The following is a 9,496-nucleotide window of genomic DNA, read 5'->3' as shown; positions in this document are numbered from 1 at the left end:
TACATGGTAAAACTCCTTGAATTTTCTTATCAAGCAAAGGAAGCCATTTGGTTGTCTTAGAATTTTCCAAATTCAAAAGATAATGGTGGTATTTGTGGTTGTGCAGATGCCATATTTCATGAATTCTTATAGGTTTGTAGATAACTGAAAAATTATTCATGATTGGATTCTTCTTCTTGTCACATCAAGGATGGTATTTTTTCTTTTTACCTTTGGTTGTATTGTTCATGGTTATTTATAGATTAATAGCCTAAATTTAGAGCTGTCAATTTTGGGTTTCAAGTTAAAAGTGTGTTTTTTCATATATATGTTTCATAGGAATTTATATGACATGGTGTCTATATCTGATGTCCGGTTAATGTCTACATAATGATGGACAGATGAAGGATGCAGAAACATGAAGAAGGAGTATGCATAGCTCAAAGTCTTTATTCACATGAAGAAGTTCAATTGTTAATTAGCTTGAGTATAAGTGATTTAATTTTAGGTTCATTGCTGATTATGTTGGTGACATTTTTGAACATATTTAAACTTTAGTTATGTTGATTTCAGATTTCGTTATTTTTAGTTTCAATATTGACAATATTGGTGAGGCTTATTGTAAGATTTGATTGGAATGACATGATGTATGTGGTTATAACTGTTTCCTACAGTTAGGCATAGTCCAAAAAAAATGAATTATATGACATCTCTAAACAGATATTTAGCGACAAAATATTTCGTCGGTACATTTTTAGTTCGGCATCAAATCTTTAGGGACAGTTTACCGACCCATTTGTTTGTCGCTAAATCCTTTTTTTTTGTGGAAATCGATTATATAGAGGCGGTTTAAAACACCATTAGAATAGCGTCCCTATCTATGAAGCACGGACACGGGTGCGGACGCGGGTGCGGACACGGCAAACGGCATTTTTAGAAAATATGAGACACGGGTGCGGCGGGGACACGGCAAATTTTATATAATTAATTATATATATATTAGATATAAAAATATATAAAAAAACATGCTAAATCACAAATCGGAATCGTGATGTTAGGAGAAGAACCCAAGAGAAGAATCGTAGCGCATGAGAAGGAAGAACCCAGGAGAGAAGAAATTGTTTCTGATTATTCCCAAACAAAAACGAAATCGTGATGTTAGGAGAACTGCGATGTACGCAGCACAGGGATTGAAATCGCGATTTGCGCAGGAAGGAGAGAAGACCTACTTCTAATTCGTGCAATAGAGATTATAATTTAGGATTTTTGACAAATTGCATAATTGATCCTTAAATTTTATAAAAAAAAATTAAAAAAACCTTAATTTTTAACTTTTTTTTACCCCAGCCGTGTCCCGCCGTGTCCCCATCCGTGTCCCATTTTCCGGCCGTGTCCGGCCGTGTCCCGCCGAGTCCCCGATGTTGAAACACCTTTCCACAGGATTTTGATTTGACAAAATTAATTAAGTGAAATTAAATATTCTATAACACATTAAGTTTAAATGCTTTGATTTATTGTTACTAATGTGTTTGTTCAATGTTGAGTTTATAATTGTTATAAGACATAAAGATCATAAGGCCCAAGCCCTATATGGAAGTCAAGGCCCAAGTCAAACAAGCCCAAGATCACTCAGCCCGCGTATCTCCAAAACGCTGCCGTTGAAGTAATGAAACGCATGCTGAGCAAAGAAGGATCGAGAAGATCCACGTAGACAACTTCGGTATGAAGCTGCTGAGCTGTCTCGACAAAGCGTACAAGACAGCCGCTGACTACAAAGCAACTTCCAGACCAAGTATTTCCTCTGTTGGTAAAGAACAGAAGACGCAGAAAGTTGTCTGTTTGACATTACCCGATTTGGAGGAACATACTGCCACACTGACCGAAGAACAGAAGATGCTGGAATCTGATTGGCTAGGAGAACTGCTGAACAGACTGAGTGAAAGCGACATGAAGCCGTTTCCCTCCAACGGTTATTTCGAAATTCGAAATAACTAGAAGCTCTCACAGCTCTCTATAAATAGAGCATTCAGAATCCACATTCATAACAGAGAACTTTGAGCAAAAGTCGTTACGCTGACCAAACGTGTACAAAAGTTCTCCATCAAAAGCAAAGCAAATTCTTACACTACAAGTTTATTCATTTGTGTAAAAGTCTAGAGTGATTGATCTTCAATCATCTAAGGTGTTCTAGCAATTGTTGTTTAGGACAAATCTTTATCATTTCTAGAAGTAGAAAGGAGAGGCTGAGTACTCGATTTTAAGTACTCAGCGGAGAGATTAGGATTGAGTAGAAGTATAGAGGAAGGTACTCTTGTCATACTCAATTGCTGATATTGTAAAAGGTTTGAGGCTCTACCTTTAAAGAGCTCAGTAGAGGATTTGAAATCTCGGAAGTGTTCCGGGGACAGGACGTAGGCTTAGAAGAAGCCGAACCTGGATAAATCTGCTGAGTGAAGTATTTCTAAACCTTAACTCCTTATTTACATTGCTTGCTTAAAACAAACTAAAACTGACCAAGTAAAAGAGGTCAAGCTGAGTTGTGCGCTACCAACGAGTTGGTTCAGGAATAGACTCTAAGTGCTATCTCCTGACCTAAGCAACGAAGCTGTCCTAGTCACTAGTTGACTAAGCCAGTGTCTTGCTGATTGCTAAGCGCAGCTGTTATATAATCTTTTCTCAAAGAAAAGAAATCTGCCCTAATTATTTTTTTTTTTAAATGTAAAATAGTTCCTAATCCCCCCTTGGAACTATATTTGCAACCTTACAAGGGACCAAGTAAAAGAGGTCAAGCTGAGTTGTGCGCTACCAACGAGTTGGTTCAGGAATAGACTCTAAGTGCACTACAACAAATCATCACTTGCGCCACAGTTAAAATCTTGGCCTAAGTGTAATATTTCCGTGGCTATGCTATTTAGCCACGAAAATTCAAGGTGGGTACTCTCGTGGCGCAAGTGAGCGTGGCTAAGTCGTTGCCACAGGAAAACAAGGGTCGTGGCATAAATTGGTTTTTGTGCCACGGGAAAATCAGTGGCTAATTATATCCATTTGCCACGGATAAAATCGTGGCAAGAGTAAAATACTCGTGGCAAGACACAATGACCCGTGGGAATAAATTCCACTTAGCCACGAACATTACCGTGGCAAAAATAGGATATTTCTCATTAAAAACTTTGGTTAGCCACGAACATAACCGTGGCAAAAAATATAAGTAAAATACTCGTGGCAAGACACAATGACCCGTGGGAATAAATTCCACTTAGCCACGAACATTACCGTGGCAAAAATAGGATATTTCTCATTAAAAACTTTGGTTAGCCACGAACATAACCGTGGCAAAAAATATAATACTCATAACTAGAAACCTTATTTAGCCACGAGCTTAATCGTGACAAACTTAATCAAATTTTTAGTAATTTATTTTATTATTATTATTATTTGGATTGAATAGAGCTACATTAAAATAGGTAAGAACAATAGAATCATAATAATAAAAAAGTACAAAATTTTAACCATTTTTAATGAAAAATAAAAAATAAATAATTATTAAATAAAGATCAATCATTTTAACATCCAACAAAGAAACATCTAAGAACACGAAAACAAATCTCGTAGTTAGAAAACAATTATGTTAAGAAAACTCCAGTCTAAAGCGAAAGTATCTCAAAGTCGTAATGTACGCCTGATCCAATGTACGCTTGATCCATCATCTCCTTGTTGATTTCTGAAGATCTCAAACAAGCATCTATTAAGAGAAAAAAAGTTACAGTAAAAAAACATTTTGTGTAAAAATAGGAGTACATAGCACTCTATATATAATCAGAAAAAATATATAATTAGTCATCTGTATTATATAGATTGCAGTAAAACCTACCAAGGAGCGTCCTCCCTAAATATGCCACCAATTGATTTCATGACTGACAAACAACAACCATGTTCTAATATAAACAACACATTTTTCATGGAAAAAAAAGAAACAAAAATGCGATATAATGGAAATCTTACAAAACTGCTAACTGAAAGAGAGAATATAACATAGCTCCACACGAACAGAAAAGATAGGAAACAGTGAAAAAAATGCTACACAGTGACCTACAACGCCAGCAAAGTATCTCTTACTTAAGATAATGAATCATCATTATCCTAATCATTATTTTTAGAAACTTCCACCTGAAACACTCTAATGTTAACAACTTATTGCAAAAAAAAAACCTTTTGGTTTGTACTTCTGAAACAAAATTGAAAATAAAACATTAAGAGCAATTTTTTTAGCAATATCTGCACTCGGCTGTTCAAACACTCCAATATAAGACCTCATTGCAAAATAGAATCCAAATAAACTAATGCGGATACACTTCCTATTTCCTAATTAAATAATGAAGTACTAGGTAATTTTAAGACGGGGTCTTCTCACCACCCATTATACAACAATTATAGTGCAAAAACAACAAAGAAAGAGTGAGAAAAGGAAATTGTAATAATAATAGAAATTTCAAAGTTCATTAGAATGATCAAACTATATTTCTTGCTATTGGATCCCAATATGGAGTGATAAGTGAAATTGTCTCAGAGGTGGAAAGACATGGACCAATAACTTCCCAACAAATGCAAAAAATGCAGGGGAGAGGCGCACCTCTAAGTTATACTAGACAAAATTCTTGATGTTACATATACTATTATAACCATAGTTGTTAAATCGAGATTCGACTCGTGACTCGAAATCTCATTTTACGAATCTGGACTCGTGAATCAAACCGAAGTGTAAGATTCTGATCAAATTCAAAATATTATAAAAAAAATAAAATATTAACCATATTTAACTTTAAATATTAGTCTAAAAATGCAATTTTAATATCCAAATAGAAATTATATCAAGTAGAGACGAATAGAAAGTGGAAAATAGAAAGAATAGAGAGTAGAAGAATATAATAACAACTAAATAGAAAAGAAGATGAAAGGTTTTGGAATTTGTAAAGTGAATATTTCTATTTCATAACTTTTGTACGTTTTTGTAAAGTGAAGAGTCATCTTCTTCAGAAGTAAAGTGAAGAGTTGTCTTCTTCAGAACTTCTTATGCAGTACGTTTTTGAGTTGTTAAAAATTGAAAAACAGTTTTTTATTATTATAAATGGTGGCGTGAATCGACCGAAAATTGGTGAAATTTCAACCAGTGTGGATGGTTTGAGATTTCACTAATTTTGGATAGGTCGGAGGGCAAATACTACCAAATAATAGGCCAGTGAGCAAAAACTAGCATTTTAGGTAGGTAAGAGGGTAAATGTTACCAAATAATAAGTCAGGGTTCAAAATCCAACATTTTGGATACGTCACGGGCTAAATAGTGCTTTAATCCATATTTATTTCACACTTTTGGTTTAAATGTATAGACGGTATTATAATTTTTTTGGCTTAATGCATATTTACACCTTTAAACTTTGCAAGTTTTAACTATTGGACTATTTTCAAGAACATATAGTTGTCCTAACTCAAATAGGACTTATATCTGTATAAACCTTTGTGAAAGAGATTATTCTACTATCATATACTAGTGATAATGCTTTTGGGTGATGGCGGAGTTACAAATAATTTAGACAAAATATGAATTACAAAGTGTTTTTCACCGTTAGATCTACACTTATTAGAATTATAGGGTGGAGATTAAAATCATCCTAAAGCTTAGATTTAATAAATCTAGAAAACCACCAATGAATTACAAGCAACTTCATTTAAGACTCTATATTTGCTCATTGAATGGAAAGTAATCACCTGCATTACGACGCCAGCTACAGCTACAGCATACTGCAGATTCTGCCCATGACTGCATTTCTTGATGTGCATCACAAAGATGCAATAACCACATAATGTGAAGATCGGGAACAGCCTACAGGAGAAAATGCAAGTGCAAGTTTATAATAGCTCTCTGCCGCAACATATCTATCTATAGTCATGAGAGAAGCCTGTTAAAAAGCATGCAGCACAAATTATTCATCCAGATCACAGCTGAAAAACTTGTATATCTAGATCATTAAAATTATCATGAACAAAATGAGAGCAGTGTGAGACTGGCCCATTCTGGAACCACTAAATCTCCGACAAACGTAGCAATAAAAAATTAAAAGCTCTAATGTCATATGAATGAGCAAGTTGTTTCTGAATGGAGTAAACAAAGAGTAACCAGACATACATGCTTAATTTATGTACCCAATAGTAGTTGCGGTAGGGTAAAATCAGAGATGACTGTTCTGGTAGCATTACTTACCACAAGTGCATGTTCCAGGCTAGCATCAAGGACCAAAATTAGACTTTCTGATAGACGTTTCACCTCCAACCATGATCATCGATTCTCAGCGGAACTTTCCAATATTTCTGTTAGGAAATTTTCAGTTAGCCACATTCCTATAATACGCTGGAGCTCTTATATCCATCAGCCATTTCCTCCAATGACTTGCAAAGGCGTCGACCTTCACCACTCTCTTCCAATGTCCCATCAGACCTCATCTGAGTCACTTGCACATCAGACATCAGCTCTGACAATTTGATAGTCAGCATCACCCGCAACCTTGATGTCTGCATAAAATAGGAGAAAGAGCTCTGCGAAATCGAAGAAAATTTAAGTTGGGAAGAGCATTCCCTAAATAACCAAAATGCCAAAGAACCTTACCCTCACAAGTATCAAGCATAACATTAATCACAAAAACAAAAGCTAACATCAATATATGGAAGTGCACATAGTCAAATGGTCTTATCATCAATTTTTATCCTACTTAACGCATCATATTCAATGAGAATGAAAAGTAAACTAATAGGAAGTAGTAACCAACATGAATTGAAGTGCCAAGAAAAAAGATTCCCATTAGTTAATACATTCTCTAACCTATATAACCTAAAAAACAGTTGACCACATAGTACGTAAAACATTAAGATTTCCCTTAACCCATCAAACTCCCTTGGATATTGGGGATTTCCCTAAACCCATTCAAAATCCTTAATCCCAAGCAAAAACTCATCATGTATAAAATACTATCATATTCAAGCAAACCCATTCAAAATCCTTAAATCCATTTTCCCTTAACCCATCAAACTCCCTTGGATATTAGGGATTTCCCTAAACCCATTCAAAATCCCTAATCCCAAGCAAAAACTCATCATGTATAAAATACTATCATATTCAAGCAAACCCATTCAAAATCCTTAAATCCATTTAAAATTAAGAGTTAACTAACCTTAATTAAAGAAACATTTGGCACTTGCTGTTGCCACCGTCCAAAAATCGAAACAAAGAGTAGGAATTTTAACAACTATCGATCGGGGTGGTTCAATCGGGGATGAGATGGCGTTTTTGCATCAGGAATTATATAGTTAACCTGATGAGTAATTGAACTGATGAGAGAGGACGGGAGTGGAGAGAGGGCTGAGGGAAAGATCAAGATCGAGAGAGAGAGAGATACACACCTTAATTTGAGAGAAGGGAAAAATTGGGAGGGAGAATGATACGTAATTCCCGCCTCTCCTTTATAAAAAGCTATAATACTCAAATGACTCCTTAAACTAAAACTTCAAACTCAATTATAACTTTAAACTATCAAAATTATCAATTAGGTCAGTGTATTATCCTAAAATTAGAAACAGTAACTATATTACATGGACTATAATGATTTCTGTGTTGGCTCCAAATGGATTTGGAGAAGAGAGTATGAAACTGTTAAACAAAATGATTTTCGATGAAGACTCAATTAATGATTTTTGCTTAGAATGGAGATTAAATTGATGATTTTTGCTTAGTATAGGGACCAAATTAATGATTTTAATAGTTTAACTTCCTAATTGACTTTAAAACTTTAGTTTGGGAAGCAAAATGGTGTTATGCCTATAAAAAAAGTTATGTTTATTATTATTATTTTACTTATTGACAAATTTTCATTTTATGTAAAACTATTCATCCGTTATTTCACGAGGAGATTTTATCACCAACCGTTCGACTGGTGAGATTACAACTTAGCAGCGATTAATTAAATATACTACATAAAATTTTCATTATAAATATACTAATTAAATTTAAAAACTAAAATGATAAGTTTTTATTTATATAAATAATGGAAATTTTATATTCTAATATGCAATATATATATATATATATATATATGGAGGGATTAAAAAGTTGATTAAAATAAAATATAAGTACCTTAAAATATACATGTGGACTAACTAGTATAATAGGTCAAAACACATAACTAATATATATTTTTCTTATTTTATAAATAATAAATTATTTATCCTAAAACTAATTATTTTGCCACGAAATAAATTAACCGTGGCGTAAGTAAATTTATGCCACAAGTAAAAAATTTTCGTGGCATAAATAGATTTAGCCACGAAAAAAATTTATTGTGGCAAAATTTGTGGCATAAGTATCTTTTTGCCACAAAAAACAAATACCCATGGCATAAATTTATCAAATAATCTAAAGTTTCTGCTGGAATCTCTTTTTCCCGTGGCTAAATGGAAATATGCCACGAATCTTGAATTCTCGTGGCATGATTCGTGGCGCAAGTGATGATTTGTTGTAGTGGTGCTATCTCCTGACCTAAGCAACGAAGCTGTCCTAGTCACTAGTTGACTAAGCCAGTGTCTTGCTGATTGCTAAGCGCAGCTGTTATATAATCTTTTCTCAAAGAAAAGAAATCTGCCCTAATTATTTTTTTTTAAAAAGGTAAAATAGTTCCTAACCCCCCCCCCCCCCTTGGAACTATATTTGCAACCTTACAAGGGACCAACAAGTGGTATCAGAGCTTAATAGCTCATTACTAAAGGTCTAACAACCTTGAGTTGATCCATACCATGGGTGAAAACAGCACTCGGTTTCTCCCTGGAAACCAGACAACTCAGATATTACCTGAGGGGCTGTCCATTACCAGGCCTCCCCTATTCTTCGGGTCAAACTATACCTTTTGGAAGAATAGGATGAAGAACTTCATTCAAGCTACAAACATGAGTGCCTGGCTATCTATAGTCCAAGGCCCATTTGTACCTGTGAAAGTTGTTGCTGGCCAGTCAGTTGTTAAAGCTGAGGTTGAATGGACAGAGGATGATCTCAAGAAGCTACAAAATCATGCTTCGGCTATAAATATGCTTCACTGTGCGCTGGATGCTGCAGAATACAACAAAATATCAGGTTGTGAATCCGCACAGGAGATTTGGAAGAAGTTGGAGGTAACCTACGAAGGAACCAACAAGGTGAAGGAGTCCAAGGTCAACCAGCAAATGAGATTGTATGAGCTGTTCGAAATGAACAATGATGAGGGGACCTCTGAGATGAATGCAAGATTCACTAACATCATAAATGAGCTCAAAAGACTTGGAAAAATCTTCACTGAGGAAGAACAAGTCAAGAAGATACTCAGAAGTCTTCCTAAGGACTTGCAAGCCAAGAAGACAGCCGTTGAAGAAGCTCAGGATTTAACCACCTATAAATATGATGAACTCATCGGCTCACTTCTGACCCATGAGATATCCATGAAGA

At 34.9% G+C, this 9,496-nt stretch overlaps 1 long non-coding RNA gene across 5 annotated transcripts; it reads right to left on the bottom strand.

Moving 5' to 3' along the window:
• Positions 1 to 3,488: 3,488 nt before the first annotated feature.
• Positions 3,489 to 7,448, bottom strand: LOC136225771 (uncharacterized). Of its 5 annotated transcripts, none has more exons than XR_010687301.1 (4): positions 7,200 to 7,448; positions 6,236 to 6,567; positions 3,851 to 5,857; positions 3,489 to 3,721 (listed from the first exon to the last, which is right to left on the bottom strand). It is a non-coding gene; the product is annotated as an uncharacterized lncRNA (long non-coding RNA). The 5 variants fall into 5 exon arrangements; XR_010687300.1 differs by having other exon boundaries at positions 3,492 to 3,721; positions 5,743 to 5,933; XR_010687299.1 differs by having other exon boundaries at positions 3,498 to 3,721; positions 5,743 to 5,857.
• Positions 7,449 to 9,496: the final 2,048 nt, after the last annotated feature.

This window comes from Euphorbia lathyris, chromosome 4, assembly GCF_963576675.1.
Source record: "Euphorbia lathyris chromosome 4, ddEupLath1.1, whole genome shotgun sequence".
Taxonomy (NCBI): domain Eukaryota; kingdom Viridiplantae; phylum Streptophyta; class Magnoliopsida; order Malpighiales; family Euphorbiaceae; genus Euphorbia; species Euphorbia lathyris.
The sequence above is the reverse complement of the archived record's forward strand: the minus strand, read 5'-3'. Positions and strand labels throughout refer to the sequence as shown.